The sequence below is a fragment of the Schistocerca gregaria genome, chromosome 8, assembly GCF_023897955.1.
Source record: "Schistocerca gregaria isolate iqSchGreg1 chromosome 8, iqSchGreg1.2, whole genome shotgun sequence".
Classification (NCBI taxonomy): domain Eukaryota; kingdom Metazoa; phylum Arthropoda; class Insecta; order Orthoptera; family Acrididae; genus Schistocerca; species Schistocerca gregaria.
Genome location: NC_064927.1, coordinates 166,955,584 through 166,975,773, shown reverse-complemented (window position 1 = coordinate 166,975,773; position 20,190 = coordinate 166,955,584). Strand labels below are relative to the sequence as shown.

Here is a 20,190-nt window from a genome sequence, read left to right as displayed (position 1 = left end):
CTACTGAGGAAGACGAATTACCAAACGATATTCACATTTCTCCCCAATGGAGTGGCTACGGATTTCTAAGTGTACCGGGATTGCAAATGCAACTGCAAACAAACCAAAAATTAATAATAAGTGTATTGTGTCGGCCATTTTCGCAGCGACTGTACATAAATTACAGTAGTTCAAATCAACAACGCCTTTTGCATACTGCACATTAAGTTTTTTTTTTAAATTTATCTTGTGCATCCAGATCCGTTTCGCTTCAGTTACAGGCCATATTCAGTGGGGTTCTTGAAATATTACAAGATTTTTTTCGTTTGCACATGTAGGTTTTGGTTCGCACTTATAGGCTATATATTTAAAACAGTTCGTTGAGGTTTTTATAATGAAATAGAACAGTACGTACAGATCAGCGTCTAATTCATTATTTTTAAACCAAATAGCTTTGTCTCAGGTGGCAAACTAGTTGGAAGTTTGCACTTTTCCTTTTGGTCACTATTTTAACGTATGGCAATATAGTGTCATTTGTTTCTGTAAGTTACCAATTTTCTCAGCTTTTGCCTTCATCTTTTTTAGTGTGTGACTATAGGTGTGTGTGCGTATACATTTTTATTGTATTTTATTTCTTATATCCATGGGAGAGGAATGGGATTTGTGATCATCTATTGGTATTACTGTCTATTATATGATCAGTCAATGTAAACAGTGAGTAGTTAGTCATACTCACGGGGTCATTTCGTCGTATCTTCCTTTCAGCCTTTGTTTGTAATTTTCTTTAAGATGAGAAGGTCCCTTTATTTATTCTAATTATTTTCATGTCTTTCTCTCTTCTAGTAGGTTTGTGATTATTTTCTCTTAATTGTTCTGCAAAAGTTGAGTGGATTGTTCCGTATTTCCATGCTCTGATACGCTCTTTGTACCACATGTCAAATCTTCTGCTGGTTTATCCTACATACCTTCCATCACACGCGTTGCATTGTGGTTGGTATATTTATGCTTTCTGTTAGATGTATGTGTTTTTGTATTTTGGACTGCTCTATTTGTCTTGTCTCTTGAAGATGTTTGTTATTTTATGTATGGCTGTGCTTGTAGGTCATTGTGTACCGTCTCGAATTTTCTTTCTTCTTTTCCATATATTCTAGTTGTTCTGTTGCTAGCCGGCCGGAGTGGCCGAGCGGTTCTAGGCGCTACACAGTGTGGAACCGCGCGTTCGCTGCGGTCACAGGTTCGAATCCTGCCTCGGCCATGGATGTTTGTGTTGTCCTTAGGTTAGTTAGGTTTAAGTAGTTCTGAGTTCTAGGGGACTGATGATCTCAGAAGCTAAGCCCCATAGTGCTGAGAGCCATTTGAATCATTTGAAATTGTTCCGTTGCTGTATGTGTTTTGTTGATGGAATTGTTTTCGCTGAGTATGTGTCATCTTTATTTGATGTTCGCATTTTTGTTTGACTTTGCGTGATAATGTCTAGTTCTCTTTGGTGGCACTGTGTTGAATCAAAGAAGCATGTGAGTGAGTGCTGATTGCTTCCGTAAATGTGGGTGATATGAAGTCTCATGTATGATCATGACTAAAATTTATAAGTAATTTTATTTTTTCGATGCGGTAGTAAAACGTTTGTGAATAATCCTGTTACTGTGGTTGCTTACTAACATTCTGTTTTCCTAGAGACAAGACAGTATTCTAGAGTTGTCATTCGATCGACAGCTTCGTTTTGAAGCAACCTTTAGATAAGTTTTCCACCAGTCACCAAAAATGTCATCAGTTCAGTTCGCCCAGAGAACCTGCATTTTCGCAAGATGGTGTTTTTGTTTAATGCTACTTACTCTTTGCTTCCTTCATGAGGCACTCTCATCGGAATTTCTGAGGATTGTCTTCCCGTCATGTTATGCAACTAAAGCAATTCTATCCCATATTTACCAATGGTGTACTACGAATTGCTTCCCCGAGGTGCAATCATCACAACGTTCAAGGAATTTCCTTTCAGGATGAAAATGCTCTCGGAATATGATTCGACAAGTTCTTCGCCTCAAAACCATGTGATTTCTACAATTGCGGAATCGGAAAGTAACCCCAGCGTTAGCAAGCTTTTGTAAATAGTGAAGGAGAATATATTATTGATGATTAAAGTCTCCGTTATGTGTAAGTGATTTGTTTATTAAGCTTACGAAACAACGCTACGAACTTGCGCACCAACCTAGTAAATTTCACCCCGGGTCATCTCTTTCAAACTATTGTTAAAAGCCGGCCGCGGTGGTCTCGCGGTTCAGCCGCTCAGTCCGGAACCGTGTGACTGCTACGGTCGCAGGTTCGAATCCTGCCTCGGGCATGGATGTGTGTGATGTCCTTAGGTTAGTTAGGTTTAAGTAGTTCTAAGTTCTAGGGGACTGATGACCACAGATGTTATGTCCCATAGTGCTCAGAGCCATTTGAACCATTTTATTGTTAAAAATGTTTGTCCTGGAGTCATTAATTATTGTAACTGATTTCCATTGAGGAGGATCTGTGCTGTACTGCACTCTCTTATTTGTCCTAAACAGCGGTCACCGAACGAGGAGGTGCAGTGGTTAGCACACTGGAGTCACATTCTGGCGGATGACGGTTCAAACCTACGTCGGACCATACAGATTTAGATTTTCCGTTATTTCCCTAAACTGTTGCATGCCAATGCTGGGACGGTTCCTTTGAAAGGGCACGGCCGGTTTCCTTCCCATCTCTAACACAATTCGAACGCGCGCTCTGCCTCTAATGGCCTTGATGCCGATGGGACGTTAAACCCAATCTTCCTTCTTTCTAACGACTGTGCATAGTGATCAGAGGGTATAGGTATAAAATGATGTTCTTACTTTTATCTTCATCGAAGAAAACATCAATTAAAGCCCTGCTGTCTTCACCCTCTTGCTTTGGAAGGTTAATTACTGAGATAAAATTTGTAGATGTACAAGACAAACCTTGGGGACACCACGAAAGTGATACAACAGTTGTGATCCGCTTTAACAAGTACGCCGAATACAATGGCAAACTCAGTTGCTCCACTTCTGCACCAAACGTTTTGTAACTCGGTAGGTGCGCGTTGCTTGCGCATCGCTGGGATATGCTCAGTTGTGTAATATCACGCCAGCAATGCTGACAAGCGGTACTTAAGAAATGAGGTACACCCCTCATTTATGGCCGACGATTCACAATCAACAACAGCAGTTGCAGTTAAACGTCACTGGGTACGCAAGAACGGTGAAATAAAAATCACTAACCTTCACATATCACGTATGTAGCAACAAAACAGTGAGCAGCAGCAATGCCGAGAGCCTTGACTGGTTTGATGAGGCCCGTCACGAATTCCTCTCGTGTGCTAACCTCTTCTACTCACAAGGGAACCTCCCTCATAGAAATCTTTTACTACCCTCGTATTGGCGGCTAGTCTTTTTTTTCTGCGTGAGCAGTAACCCTTAGGATTGTTGTCATTTTTCTGAAGTACCTACGAATAATCGTTATTGTTAACATTGAAGCCGAAATATTTTGTCAGTAAAATAATTTCGTTGTTACTCCGTTTTTTTTATTTTAATCTTTCTTGAAGTCTTATATGAAGATCGTTGGGTATTTCTGTACGATGAAATAAAAGAAATTATTCAGATAGTGAAGGGAGACGAAAATTTAATAGTAATGGGTGACTGGAATTCGAGTGTAGGAAAAGGGAGACAAGGAAACATAGTAGGTGAATATGGATTGGGGCTAAGAAATGAAAGAGGAAGCCGCCTAGTAGAATTTTGCACAGAGCACAACTTAATCATAGCTAACACTTGGTTTAAGAATCATGAAAGAAGGTTGTATACGTGGAAGAACCCTGGAGATACTAAAAGGTATCAGATAGATTATATAATGGTAAGACAGAGATTTAGGAACCAGGTTTTAAGTTGTAAGACATTTCCAGGGGCAGATGTGGACTCTGACCAAAATCTATTGGTTATGACCTGTAGATTAAAACTGAAGAAACTGCAAAAATGTGGGAAATTAAGGAGATGGGACCTGGATAAACTGAAAGAACCAGAGGTTGTACAGAGTTTCAGGGAGAGCATAAGGGAACAATTGACAGGAATAGGGGAAAGAAATACAGTAGAAGAAGAATGGGTAGCTCTGAGGGATGTAGTAGTGAAGGCAGCAGAGGATAAAGTAGGTACAAAGACGAGGGCTGCTAGAAATCCTTGGGTAACAGAAGAAATATTGAATTTAATTGATGAAAGGAGAAAATATAAAAATGCAGTAAATGAAGCAGGCAAAAAGGAATACAAACGTCTCAAAAATGAGATCGACAGGAAGTGCAAAATGGCTAAACAGGGATGGCTAGAGGACAAATGTAAGGATGTAGAAGCTTATCTCACTAGGGGTAAGATAGATACTGCCTACAGGAAAATTAAAGAGACCCTTGGAGAGAAGAGAACCACGTGTATGAATATCAAGAGCTCAGATGGCAGCCTAGTTCTAAGCAAAGAAGGGAAGGCAGAAAGGTGGAAGGAGTATATAGAAGGTTTATACAAGGGCGATGTACTTGAGGACAATATTATGGAAATGGAAGAGGATGTAGATGAAGACGAAATGGGAGATACGATACTGCGTGAAGAGTTTGACAGAGCACTGAAAGACCTGAGTCGAAACAAGGCCCCCGGAGTAGACAACATTCCATTAGAACTACTGACGGTCTTGGGACAACCAGTCCTGACAAAACTCTACCAGCTGGTGAGCAAGATGTATGAGACAGGCGAAATACCCTCAGACTTCAAGAAGAATATAATAATTCCAATCCCAAAGAAAGCAGGTGCTGACAGATGTGAAAATTACCGAACTATCAGTTTAATAAGCCACGGCTGCAAAATACTAACGCGAATTCTTTACAGACGAATGGAAAAACTGGTAGATGCAGACCTCGGTGAGGCTCAGTTTGGATTCCGTCGAAATGTTGGAACACGTGAGGCAATACTGACCTTACGACTTATCTTAGAAGAAAGATTAAGAAAAGGCAAACCTACGTTTCTAGCATTTGTAGACTTAGAGAAAGCTTTTGACAATGTTGACTGGAATACTCTTTTTCAAATTCTAAAGGTGGCAGGGGTAAAATACAGGGAGCGAAAGGCTATTTATAATTTGTACAGAAACCAGATGGCAGTCATAAGAGTCGAGGGGCATGAAAGGGAAGCAGTGGTTGGGAAAGGAGTGAGACAGGGTTGTAGCCTCTCCCCGATGTTATTCAATCTGTATATTGAGCAAGCAGTAAAGGAAACAAAATAAAAATTTGGAGTAGGTATTAAAATTCATGGAGACGAAGTAAAAACTTTGAGGTTCGCCGATGACCTTGTAATTCTGTCAGAGACGGCAAAGGACTTGGAAGAGCAGTTGAACGGAATGGACAGTGTCTTGAAAGGAGGATATAAGATGAACATTAACAAAAGCAAAACGAGGATAATGGAATGTAGTCAAATTAAATCGGGTGATGCTGAGGGAATTAGATTAGGAAATGAGACACTTAAAGTAGTAAAGGAGTTTTGCTATTTAGGAAGTAAAATAACTGATGATGGTCGAAGTAGAGAGGATATAAAATGTAGACTGGCAATGGCAAGGAAAGCGTTTCTGAAGAAGAGAAATTTCTTAACATCGAATATAGATTTATGTATCAGGAAGTCGTTTCTGAAAGTATTTGTTTGGAGTGTAGCCATGTATGGAAGTGAAACATGGACGATAACTAGTTTGGACAAGAAGAGAATAGAAGCTTTCGAAATGTGGTGCTACAGAAGAATGCTGAAGATTAGATGGGTAGATCACATAACTAATGAGGAAGTATTGAATAGGATTGGGGGGGAAGGGAAGTTTGTGGCACAACTTGACTAGAAGAAGGGATCGGTTGGTAGGACATGTTTTGAGGCATCAAGGGATCACAAATTTAGCATTGGAGGGCAGCGTGGAGGGTAAAAATCGTAGAGGGAGACCGAGAGATGAGTACACTAAGCAGATTCAGAAGGATGTAGGTTGCAGTAGGTACTGGGAGATGAAGCAGCTTGCACAGGATAGAGTAGCATGGAGAGCTGCATCAAACCAGTCTCAGGACTGAAGACAACAACAACAACAACAACGGAGAATTTGTGCAACTCACTGCCGATGGTGTTCGCAGACTGCTTGGAGTCGTCATTTTGTTTAACTTCTGTAGTGTTATCTCTGGGGCAATACTTCTTTCTTTGTTCTTTAATAGCTTTATGACATGTAGAGTAAGTAAATTCATAGACAAAATTTATTATTATTATTATTATTTTAACGTTCAGGCACGTGACTTACTGTCATTCGCCATCTTCCCCTTCCCGATATAGTTGTCAAGTCTGAATTACAATCATTTAATTTTGCACATTCTTTTAAATGTTCTTCGTTCATGATCGATCCATCTTGCTACACAGAGCACCTTAATTAGACAGAAGAATGGCGATCTTATGAAGATGGGCGGCCAGTCATGTCCAATAGTCAAGCGGTATATTTATTGGCTATTGTTTCTCGTCTTGGTCCGTCTGGCGCTACCGAGATTTTAGCAGATCTTTCTCTCATATGAAATTTTATTGACTAGATGTTAATTGTTCTTGAAATATGATGTTAATATTGCGCTTCACTGCAATATAAAACGTATTAGTTTTCCCAGTCTGCTTCATTTTAGTGCCCTCTTGGCTAGAAATTCTGCTTTTTATTACCACTGAATTGTAATTGTTTATTGGTCTGTTGTAGACACTTAATAACTTCTTGAAATTCATTAAGTTGAACGCCTTTTGTACCTTGCGTGTTGAAAACTTCCGGTATTACAATTCCGGAATATTTTTGGATGAATCTAATTTGTGTTTTCCGCTTTCTTATATTATTGTTACATGAAACTTTATATTTTAGCCATTTAAAATGATTTGACAGAGGAATCAGTTTGTGATTCTGAAGCAGTGCTATCCTTTGAATACTTATTTCAGTACATTCTAATGCAGCTAGAACTGATATAGATACTGCAGGTGTTAATTTTATTCCACCAATTCTTAATGTTTGCTTCTGGATTTTTTTCATCTATCAAATTATAGCCCCTATAGCGAGTCCTGACCTCTTTCCGATATCGATAATATTAAATGTCCTCAAATTACTGCGCGGTACACAGTGTAGAGTCCTCGCAGTATACAAAATTAAAGACAGCTTCTTCAAGTACCAGATCCGGTCGGTATCAAGGGCATTTGAGGTTGTAAGCTCAGTTCATTGCAGTGGGAGAGGAATGTGATAGTAGCCTGTTAACGATTAAAGAAATATCCCGACATTCACCTGACACGATTTGGGGAAGGTACAGAAGATCGAAACCCAGTTGATGAAGTGAGGTTCGCAACCCTGCTCATCCAAAGTATGAGACCACACCCCCACCAATGAGCTTTTTGGATAACGTTCAGAAATGAAGTAAGAACTTACTTCTTCAGGAACTAAACCAAAATAAAATGCGATCATTTCCACGTTAGATCAGAATAAAACAGGATTCATCAATCGCTCCGCCTGCTTAGGTACAGACAGGTGGTAAATTGAAGCTGTTCTCTACACGACGATTAGTTTGAACACAACAGTGCCTTACTAAGTAGGGTGCTATTAGGCGTGGTATGCGCTTTCCTTCGTCCGACTTTTGAACTCACGTAAAAACCATTTATAGAGGGTCCTGCGTTGTGACGTGGGCTTCTAACTGGGGCGGTAGGGAGAGAATGCTTAAGAACCTCTGTCAATCTAGAAAAAGGTTTTTGACAAGGATTGAGAGGATAACGTGAGTTGCTTACTAACCCAACGAGGAATTTCGGATGACCCACGTAATTAACTCGTTCATGAAGGGGATCAGGAGTGTTATGCTCAGGTCCCACAGTTGTTGGTACTGAATTGTTCTAGACAAATTACACATTTAAGATAACAAGGTAGACCTATACAGCGATGAAATGACTATATTTAAATGAATTTACGATATCAGTTTTATCGATGAGCTGTCATCAGTTTACGCAGGATTTGCACGCTCTTAATTGTGACAAGTGTAACTGCCATGTTACCTTCAAAATTGAGACTCCGTTATCGTAAAATTTCCGTTCACGGTCTAATTTAGAATAGAGGGTCCCCGCACTTCATTTAGACTTTCAGCTATGTTGAAGTGTGTGTGTGTGTGTGTTTGTGTGTGTGTGTGTGTGTGTGTGTGTGTGTGCGCGCGCGATTGTGGCACACACACACACACACACACACACACACACACACACACACCATACATACGTAGCAGTCATTGCCAATCTGATCCCGTGCATACCGGTCTTTGAGCATAATGACCGATCCAAACCGTTCAAGAACCTTTCAGGAGAATCATATATGACAGTGATAGTCTTTAACCTTTCGTCTCTCCCTTACCCCTCTTCGGCAAAATGACACATAATAGCGTCCCATTGTAGTTTCTACAAGCTTTTAGCAACTTGTTTGCAAGCTGGTCTTTGTGACTGCAAATTTTCGATTAGTATACGTTCTTCTTCATGATATTTTGTCTGCATTTATGAATCTGACGCTAGAGCGGTATTGCAGTTCTGTACAATTCCACCCTGTTTAGTTGCAAATGCGCCAGGCAGCTCCTTATTCACTGACACATTACAACCTCTTCCAAACTAACAAGGGGGGCCTCAATTTTGGGACCGCAGCTCGTGGTCTAGGGACTAGCGTTGCTGCCTCTGGATCACGGTGTCCCCGGTTCGATTCACGGCTGGATTGGGAATTTTCTCTGCCCGGGGACTGGCTGTTTGTGTTGTCATCATTTTATCATCATCACTTCTGATTTTGGCTAGATTTGACTCTGTAATAAAATTGGACTGTTTAAAAATTGGGACTTTTTACGGGCGCAGATGACCGCGCAGATGAGCGCCCAAGAAACCAAACATCATCGTCATCATTACAACATTGGGATCAGGATTTACTTCAAACTCTGTACACCTTCAGTAAGCCATTAAAACAACATAATGTACAAGCAGTAAGTTGCACTATTCTAGGAATTCCGAGAAAATCGCAAGAGAAATGTTACACGATTGTCATGTAACCGATGTACCTGTGCGTAGGCTGTGGACGTCAGAGTTCTTGGTGGTGAAGTGGTTAGCGTTCGAGCTTCGAAAGACCATCGTGTATGATACGATGGTTCGATTCTCGCTCAAGATTTCTTTTTTGTAGTACAAGTGTACATTCTATGATCAAAAAATTGGCACCTACACTATTCTTTCTTGCTACGTTAGTAACGTCTCACCGCTACGCAGGTTGACTTCCAAATGAGGACCTGCCTCTGTGTCAGCAACTCGAAACGTCGATGTGCAAAGTAGTTCCGGGCACCTTACCAGATTGGCTGTATAAGAGATTTCGCGCACGACAGACATACATTTTCAGAAAACTCGATACGTTACTTCATTTACATATTAAGAAACTTGTCGATAGTTGTAAATATGTTTCTTCTAATAATTAAATTTAATTGAATTTAGGAAGTAGTCAAATAATACGGCTTTTTAAAAGTTGTATTGCCTCTAAAATGTGATATGAATTAAATAATATGACAGCGACCAAAAAATATAGATAAAAAATTAAGTTTGAGCGGAGATGAATCGTCGCTTCATACAGGTTCGTCTTACGACGCTCGAACGCACAGATACATCAGTTACATTATAGATGGGTAAAATTTCTCCTCCGATTTTCTCGGAAGTGGCAGAATAGTGCTCCTTACCACTTGCACGTAGCGCTATTTTATTGGCCTACTAAAGACGTACAAAGTTTGAAGTACATCAGCGATAGTAACGTCGTGGCCTCCACTTGTAAGTAGGAGGGCGTGCTGAAAAGTAAAGCATACGAATTTTTCATATGAAAATTCTTAAGTTTAGTATAATAACACAAACGTTATTAACATTCTACACCTTTGTTCTTCATATAGAAATATTTGCTTCTCAACGTAATCTTCCTGACGAACATATTTCTCTCAACGAGAGACCAGTTTGTTGATACCGTCTCAATAGAAGGTTTGACTCTGTCGACGGAGTCACTACCTCATCTCGCGTCCACCGCTTCATCACTATCAAAGTAAAGTCTTGGAAAATGCTCTTTATGTTCTGAAAACTGTTGGGCTTGTATGGAGGACGATAGATGACAGGGAAGCCAAGGCATTGGATTCTTGCAGCTGTTGCAGCGCTCGTGTGTGGTGTGCAATTGTGATACTGAAGCAGAGGGTGGACGCTTAGAAACTCGATTACAGCACGCTACGTCACATACCTTTTACGTTACACGGTACAATTTGGAGCCCTTTAGCTGCAGGGGGTTGTAACTTGCTTCAGCGAAGTCGGAAAATCGACCGAATAATACGCATGACGTATAACACCTCCGCCGATATTGAGAACAGAATACAAATTTCAGAGACGTTCCTTTTCAGCACAACTGCTTCAAGCCTCCATTCGAAAGCAAATGAGTTTGTTTCATGAACTGAAAATAATAAACTTACAATATCGGCGAAAGTCAGCGTACCGAATGAGAAGTCGTTTCTTACACCAAAACAAACGCAGCTACCAGAACGCCTACATGAATTTGTTACGCATACAAGTTTTGTTTTGAATTCTACAGATTTTTCATTAACACACAATAACAATCATTTTCTTCATGTAGAATACTTACCAGAGAATTTGTTAAATGTCATGGTTTGGTCTTGGCTGTTGCTTAATTAACAAGTATTTATTTCCAGAATGAGATTTTCACTCTGCAGCGGAGTGTGCGCTGATATAAAACTTCCTGGCAGATTAAAACTGTGTGCCGGACCTAGACTCGGGACCTTGCCAGCGAAAGGCAAAGGTATGCGCTATTTATCTCGTTTGGAAAAAAAAAACTTGTTCCATTCGCTATTGACAACACGAATGACCACTTTCGTCTTCACCCTCAACCTTGCGTTCAGTACTTCCCCGTTCTGTTTCGGGTTTGTTTTTCCGGAATTGTCAATTGTATATTAACAGTGATAGACAGCAGTATGGGTAACTGTACGGATAAAGAGTTAGTTGGCCGATATGCACCTTGCGTATCGATTCGCCGAATGCGATGGAATATAGGCAGAACGAAGCTTTGACGGGCCGTTCCCGCACCGACAGAAACAGCGTCACAGTAATTTCCCATTTGCCTGAGGTGTTAAATTACTCTGTGTTTTGTGTTGTGCCTTTTGGTGATTGCGTGCTACAAACTTCATCAACGTTGTTTAGGTATTTTCAAAGAAAAAAATGTACAATTTATCTGGGTAACAAGTCGAATAAATCACAATTACAGTATTTGTTGAAAAAAGTCAGTAATCCATCTTATTTCTTCAGAAGATTATTATTATCAGCATTATTAGCGAGCGTCAAAAATCAGCAGGTGTGTGCAGCAGATTACTGTGGTCATGTGCATGTACAAATGTCGTATATGGAAACCGGTAAAGAAACAAAATTTCTTTTGTGCATCTGTTTCCTGACTTTCTTCAACAACTAGACATGCAGTTGCTGGTGATGGATAAAGTTCTAAATTACATTATTTCTCTGTAACCATCAACCTGGGTATTACCTATCCCTAACACGGAAGTAATCACTAAATATCTCTGCGTCACCTCTGAACTTTTATTGATGGAGTCAAGCGTTCAGTTTGCAGAAATGTGACAGGAAGAGAACATCCAAGGTCTCAGAGTGCAAACCTATAAATAGTACGGTTTCAATGCTGTTCGTTTAAAGACATCCTGTTCCAAGTATCCGCTATGTTCGGAGAAAGGTTGGACGCCAGAGTATCGAAAATCTCCACGGAGAAAGTGGTGACCGTTAATTAGCTAGTGGATCCTCGAAGTGGTAGTATATAGCTTCACAGCGCCCAGAGACAGGCACCTGTCAATTCTGCGTCTGCAATCAGCAACGATGTATCGCGTGGTGATCAAGGTATGTGCTGCGACACCTCTCTGCTACACGCTTTTCCTCTTGAGCCAATGGTCTTTCCAATTGTTTGACAACGACATCCAGCTCTTTGTATCATGCGCAAATCCTTATAATCTAGTACCCAATGCGTTTTTAATGAAATGCAGTCCAAATCAGTCTAAGTTATTTATTTTTGATTCCGGGAATCCGTTTCGTTCCGTAAGACCATCTAGAGACCAAAGACTCCAAATGGCGTGAGGAGCAGCTGAGTAGTGAGTTGTGAACCGGTTCCTCACGTCATCTGGAGCCTCTGCCATGAAGATTGTTTTATTGACCGATACTGAGTACCGGAATCAAGAATAAATAAGTTATTACGATTTGGGTTTTTTTATTAAAATTGTAAGTACAAATGCTGCAATTCCACAATTATGTCAGGAATTAAAACGTACTACTGCCAGTGCCGGCCGCTGTGGCCGAGCGGTTCTAGGCGCTTCCGTCCGGAACCGCGGACTGCTACGGTCGCAGGTTCGAATCCTGCCTCGGGCATGAAGGTGATGTCCTTAGCTTAGTTAGGTTTAAGTTGTTCTACGTCTAGGGGACTGATGACCTCAGATGTTCAGACCTATAGTGCTTAGAACTATTTGAACCATTTTTCTACTACTGTCAACGTCCTCGATAACTTGCTTTACGCACACTAAACCCTACAATTCTTGGTCTCTACTGTGGCTTTCAGCACAAAGTTAACAATTGCTGACTTTTATAATAACATTTGTGCCATTACTCTGTTCCTTCGCCTGCTCATGGTTTTCTGTAAAATGTTCTATCGCCTGCCTCTTCATTTTGTACTTTGCCCATTTTCTTAATTTTTCGTATCCTTGCATGGCAATACATTTGATGTAAGTCTATTTTCTGCTTGTCAGAGTTCACAACGGCCAACATTTTATTTCCAAGCAGTGACACGCACCGATGTACGCTTTCAGGAACTCATTTCTCCTTTGCTGTTTCTTCACCTGCTCCTTTGTACTTCTGATATCTTCCTAGCTTCGTCTGTTCCGTGTACCTTTTTCCTAGGTTCTTCAGTCCTCTCAGAACCTCAACCACTATGTCCTCTTCAAACCTGATGATGAACATGTCGGTACATTCCTTTCTGCTACTCTTCATCACTTTCCTTTTTGGTCCGTTCATCTTAGACGCATCTCTACGCTAAGTATTCAGTTAAGTCATTTTTTCTAGCTTCTTCTGTACTGCTACACTATCTAGAAATCTAATATTAGTATACAGTCTCCTACATGTTTGATTCCTCAGACAGAGAATTTCCTAAATTAATTTCATTCTGTACTCTATGCATACAAAGCCAAACTCGATTTTATTTATGTTTGTTCGACTGTAAACAACGCATCTCTCTGAGGTTCATATTACTGCTCTAAAGTCACGTTCCCAGGTATTGAACTTCAGGTTATATTCATAACTCAAGCTTGCGCTTGCTGAATTCACACTTGGAGGAAGGCATGGCCCTTGTCCTCAAAACTGATATGCTACTATTTATAGTAGTTTATTAGGGAGTCCACAGCTCGTGGTCTTGCAGTAGCGTTCTCGCTTCCCGCGCACGGGGTCCCGGGTTCGAGTCCCGGCGTGGACAGGGTTTTTCCCTGTCTCCAGGTGTTTGGATGTTGTTGTGTTGTTTTCATCATCATCATTCATCCCCATTACGGTCGGAGGAAGACAATGGCAAACTACCTCCGCTAGGACCTTGCCTAGTCGGCGGTGGGGGTCTCCCGCATCGTTCCTTACGCTCCTCGGAGTATGGGACCTAACCATCATCATCATTGTTAGGGTAAAAAGGAAGTCCACGTATTAGATGCATATTAGAAATGGACGGTTTGCCTGAAGTATAGGAAGGGGTAGTTTCTGAATATTTGGAAAATTCTCTGCATAGGAAGGGAATGATGAAAATTCCTTAAGGCGTCCACTACGGGCTTATTTAATAAGAGAAGAAGTAGCACGCTGCGAATCTGAAGGGTACGCTTACTTTTGCAGTATTTTAACTGGCAAGTGACAATTCCCAAAAAAGTTGGTTTAATTGAGGGATATTTACGAGTAAACGGAATTTTGTTGAAGTTGTATGCAACAGAGATCGAGATATTTTCTCTGTATCATTTCCACGTACCAGACTGCACTCCAATTATTATCTATTTTTTTTCTGTGGATGCTGCTTTCTTTCTTCATGACCTACGTACAACTTTGCTCTGCAGATGGCGGTTCTGGCCTGTGTTGTAATGGCGTGCGGTTTTCTGACGGCGGTGGAAGCGGCGCCCGCACTTGGAGAGTCCATGGCCACTGCCGAGACGTTCAGCTTCGCCCACGACTTCGGGTTCGGTCCCTGGGGGGCCTTCGGCTCTTTCAAAGGAGGTGAGAACTCTGACTGCGTACAGCCCTCTAACTACAGGCTGACAATTATTGAACTGTGTGAAAGAAAATAGCCGTAACTCCTGTACGGTTTGCGTTAGGACGTTCGAACTGCATAGTTGGCCGCGGGGCATGATGGGAATTAGTATGTGTGTAAATGGTTTGGTTTAGCGACGAATCCCACTTTCATTTGGATGGGTTCGTCAGTAAGCAAAATTGTCGCATTTCGGGGACTGAGAATCCGCATTTCGCGATGGGTAAGTCTTTTCACCCTCAACGGGTGACTGTGTGGTGTGCAAAGTCCAGTCACGGAATAATCGGTGCGATATTCCTTGATGGCACGGTGACTACCGAACGGTACGTGAAGGTTTTGGAGTATCATCCCCATTATCCAAAGTGACCCTGATTTTGACATAATGTCGTTCATGCAAGACGGAGCTCGACCCCATCGAAGCAAGAGAGTGTTTGACGTCCTGGAGGAACATTTCGGGGACCGCATTCTGGCTCTGGAGTACCGACACGCCACGGGCATGGACCTCGATTGGCCGCCATATTCACTAGATCTGAACACATGTACAGCCATTCAGGAGGTCACCGACCGCATCGATGTTCCGACACTTCAGCGGACCACGCATAATTTCGCTATTCGTGTGCGTCACATCATCGCAAATGATGGCAGCTGTTGTGGTTGGCAGGAGAGCCAACTCCGTGTTACTAGAGGAGGCCGAAATGCACGCGTTTTAGCTCACGCAGCCTGGCGTGAGGTCTGGAACATGACAAGGGAATTAGAATTGGGAAAAACGGACGTAGCTGGTGGAATACTTAACTTTAATCCATTAATGGAGAACGTCGCTCTTTATGGTACATGATTCACAATATCAATAGTACGGATACTGGCGCCTTGCTAGGTCGTAGCAAATAACGTAGCTCAAGGCTATGCTAACTATCGTCTCGGCAAATGAGAGCGTAGAAGTGAGTGAACCATCGCTAGCAAAGTCAGCTGTACAACTGGGGCTAGTGCTAGGAAGTCTCTCTAGACCTGCTGTGTGGCGGCGCTCGGTCTGCAATCACTGATAGTGGCGACACGCGGGTTCGACGTATACTACCGGACCGCGGCCGATTTAAAGACTACCACCTAGCAAGTGTGGAGTCTGGCGGTGACACCACAGCAGGCATATCGAACATGTCATAACCTAAATCCGAAAATTTGTAGTGACGTTTATATGTTGAATAAAGTGTGTGCACGCCGTATTTTGTAACTAATTTACTTCATTTCATAGAGTTCAGTAATTGTCCCCCTGTGTTTCTTTCACACATCCGATTGCAGTAGCAGTTTACTGAAGTGGAATCTAATTTTTAACAAGTTTTAGTAATCAAAATTTATAGTTACCGATTTACGGGGGAGAAACCATAAGTAACTCTGTCTGTGAGACCTAATGCACTTGTTACAATACCTTATCCATTTTGGGAAATCCACTATGTAATCAAAAGTTTCCGTACAGCTACTGGTGGACAATAATGTGCGGTGTATTACCACCCTTCGCTTATATGAAGGTTTGACCTCTTTTGGGAGCACTTTCATTGAAAGGTCTGATTGTCTGTGGAGGAGTGGAGCCCCACTCATCCTCAGCAGTCGAAACCACAAAAGTTAGGGATGGTGGACCCTGTGGTCTAGAACAAAGTCGACATTCTAACTAATCCCACACGTCTTCCACTGCGTTCAGCTCAGGACTCTGAGTAGGCTAGTCCGTTTCGGGAACGTCATTGTCCACAAAGTATTGCCTCACAGATGCAGCTCTCCTAATCGACCTACTCTCTTGTTACAGCCGGCCGAAGTGGCCGAGCGGTTCTAGGCGCTACAGTCTGGAACCGTGCTACCGCTACGGTAGCAGGCTCGAATCCTGCCTCGGGCATGGATGTGTGTGATGTACTTAGGTTAGTTAGGTTTAAGCAGCTCTAAGTTCTAGGGGACTGATGACGTCAGAAGTTAAGTCCCATAGTGCTCAGAGCCATTTGAATTACTCTTGTTACTGCTTCTCTAATAACAACACAATAGCCGGCCGGGGTGGCAGAGCGGTTCTAGGCGCTACAGTCTGGAACCGGGCGACCGCTACGGTGGTAGGTTCGAATCCTGCCTCGGGCATGGATGTGTGTGATGTCCTTAGGTTAGTTAGGTTTAACTATTTCTAAGTTCTAGACGACTGATGACCTCAGACGTTAGGTCGCATAGTGCTCAGAGCCATTTGAACAACACAATACTGTTCTCCTCCTTTTATATTGACGGATCCACTTCTCTTGACATCTAGTGACCGAATCCGCATTATATTGGGATGTCTGGATACTTAGGTTTAAAAATTGCCCGGAGTTAAGCTGCGATGTGCCTTCCATAATTCTAGGTTCACATCTTCTGTGTCCTCCTAATACAGACTGCTTCGCTTTCATGCCCCTTTTCACTCTAGGGAAAAGGGAAAAATCGCAGAAAGCCAGATTCGGTGTGCAGCAGGTTGTTTGCACAACCGCCTAGTAATTTTTGCATGTTGCATACAAAGACGCGTAGTATTTTCTTTTTTTAAATTTTTTACAAATGCATCGAATCACTCACGGAAGCGTGATCGTGGTGGGAGAGCCCATATTTCGACCGCCACAACGCAGGCCATTTTATTTCTGTACGTTTCTCATAGTAATTTTAGCATTTGAAAGGGAAACTTTGGTTAAAAATAGGTCTTTGTGGGCTACGCCCTTCACGTGAAATGTTAGTTTTCGTTATTGTCTTTTCATACTGGCTAGAGTGGACCGGCAGTGGGATAGCATGCGGCTCTCTAGCGACAAGCGTTCATACTGATAGGAACAGTTTTAAGATTTTATAAAAGATAAAATATTTTCATGCCTTTTAAATTTAAGACAAGATTAAACACTGATGGGATTAAAGAACTGTCGAAAGCACTGTACTAAAATGAGAAGGACCTGCAACGGCAGGGATAATTTGGGAGAGGTTGAGTGGTTCTGGTAGGCTATAAACGGAGCGGAAGGCTTGGTATGTAGAAACGGGTATAACGCTGGAGTGTAGCCGACGCGGAAACGTGGATAATGAGGAAGAAGGAGTAAGTATACATGAGAAACAGAAGACCTGATACGTGGAAGTATAGGGAGTGGCTTTAAACTGATGGTAAGAGTAAATGGGAAATAGTGTTTCACTATGTAGGTGAGCGAATGTATTAAAATTTTATACATAGAGTACAGGGAGAGTGTATACTCGGAGGTTAATGGGATACTTCGCTATTTGTGCGGCAGCATATCAGGAAATATTGTAGTTGTTAGTGTCTGCAGAATTTGGACCTTTAGGATATACTGAGGTGTTCAGTATGTATGGTGAGATAGGGGAAAATTAATTATTTGGTAAAGAATTCTTTTGGGGAAAGGCAAACAAATGAGGAAAGCAAGGCCGAGGGAGTGACGTTCAAGGATTCGGAGAGCAGCAGATATCCTTGCTGTGTTGGCACAGTAGACGATGGGACGGAGTAAAGAATTCTAGATGTTGAGGATAGTGGAGAGATCGTGTGTAACTGCATCTTCGTTGGTTCTCGTCTTTTAAAACGAAAATAAATTCGTCCCTTCGGTGTGCGTTTTCTCTCCGTACTCCTGTCCAAGAAGGGCAACCATACCTGTTACTTTCTTAACACGAAATAGAACGTCATGCTCGCACGGCGATATGTGATATCCGCAACTGCAAGGCCACTGGACGCTTGAAATATGGTTTGTGAAAACTGGCTCTCCTACCTATTTCGGGCTACCCCACTGATGACGGTTGGTCAATTACTCCGACACAGTGTGTCGTACAGTTATCTAGCTGTATAATCCTCCAGATGCGTAGGAAAGGAATTCTAGCTACTTCATGTTTCTTTCCTGGTAATTAAACAGGTATACTGCAAAACTGAAACTGTATTCTGTCCAAAGTAATGAAAGTAGTCTCGTGATGTGAAAAGACAAAAAGTACGTGAGTTTTATTTAAGAAGAACCACAGCTTCAAGTAATGAAATAATTTTTCAATATAAATTATAACGAACGATACTGTATATATTATACAGGCGGTACCCAGAGCTTGCAGATATTTAAAGATTGTCATGTTAACCGAGGTAAGTACTGACTAAGCAAGAACATTATTTATTCTGCCATCAGTTTCTACCCCACTGATCACCATCAGCTAATGTAAAATATTAATCCATCGTAGTAAACATACATAAAAGTTTGCAAAAGAGTTGTTTTATACACTAATCTTGTTCTGAATGCTATAGCACTATAGCAGACCGTTTACCTTCGTCCGGCATACGAATTGTCTTACCCAGGACCTCCCTTTCAACGCATTCTCCGAACAGCGATAACTGTGTTTTTGACGTTAACAAATCATTTCGATAGGTGGAAAAAACGATAAAACTCACTGAGGATTCAATCCCATACTAGGACGATTATTATCTAGAGGCAGCGACTCTAACCACTAACTCACCAGCTGCGGACTCCGGCGAAGATGAAAATGAAGAACAGACAAATGTCACACCGTCTTACATCTAGCAACGACAATTTGATTTTTATTCCCGAAATTTCATTATTTTCCACAACATACCGTACCTGAGGCGTTACATATGAGGGCAGCAAATGTCTTTGTGATTCATCCATTCTGTAGCAAGATAGTCGCGAATGAGGAATAGTGAATGAACTTTTCTTTTTTTCATGGGTTGTTTTCCGACAACGAAATTTTTATTTGTTGTTAATGCTGAATTTCTCAGAGCTCTGTTATAAGGATGCCTGATTACTTCAATATGATTACGGGATGTCTCACTGTGTACCTTATTCAATACTTTTCGTACTATGGGTGGAGAATTACACCCAAGTATTATTCCACTAATAAATGAAAATGTATACACAGACAATCTTACGGGTTTTTATTTTTTAGCCGGCCGGAGTGGCCGTGCGGTTCTAGGCGCTAAAGTCTGGAGCCAAGCGACCGCTACGGTCGCAGGTTCGAATCCTGCCTCGGGCATGGATGAGTGTGATGTCTTTAGGTTAGTTAGGTTTAATTTGTTCTAAGTTCTAGGTGACAGATGACCTCAGAAGGTAAGTCGAATAGTTCTCAGAGCCATTTGAACCACTTTTATTTTTCAGCATCTGATGAACTCTATTTTAAGAAATTAAAAATCAGTTGCACTTGCAGTTGGAGTGCATGTTAAAACAGTGCTTGGCTGTTTCTTGTTGCAGGTTTGCTGCCGCCGTTCTTTTACTACCCACACCGGTTCTTCTGATTTCAAGACGGCCCGTCCTCTATATTGAGCTGCTGCTTCACTTTCCATGCATTTCATTTCTTCTGTGTCACGTCGCTCTGTTGTTGTTACCAAAATACAAATAAATTATTTTGTAGATATGACGTACTGATATGTTTTCTTGTATTCTAAGTATTTCGAAGCTGCTTCTTCTATTTCGTAGCGGCTGTGAGCTTCTGTATTTATTGTCAAAAAATCATGTAGTGTAACTCTGCCCACTGTAGAAGAATTGCCGAAGATCAACACGCGATTGTGTAGCTCGTTACAGTACACATTTGTTGAAAATCTGAAGAAAAATTCAGAATATTCGTTTAAAATCTCACTAGTTCCCTCACTCCCACCGCTCTCGCCAACACACTCACACAGAAGCACATATTTTTAAAACACTAATTTTATAAGCTTAACCACGATAGGATGTTGATACGCGATAACTATAATGTAAATTATTAACATGATAAATGATAGCAACCAAAATCTACTTGTTTTCAAAATACGCTTCAAATTTCCTTTCTCAATGAGAAGCGTTTTCCAGATATATCGGC

General features: G+C 41.5%; 1 long non-coding RNA gene across 1 annotated transcript; it reads left to right on the top strand.

Moving 5' to 3' along the window:
• The first annotated feature begins 11,898 nt into the window (after positions 1 to 11,898).
• Positions 11,899 to 19,752, top strand: LOC126284925 (uncharacterized). The gene is made up of 3 exons (XR_007551577.1): positions 11,899 to 11,954; positions 14,183 to 14,339; positions 19,587 to 19,752. It is a non-coding gene; the product is annotated as an uncharacterized LOC126284925 (long non-coding RNA).
• Positions 19,753 to 20,190: the final 438 nt, after the last annotated feature.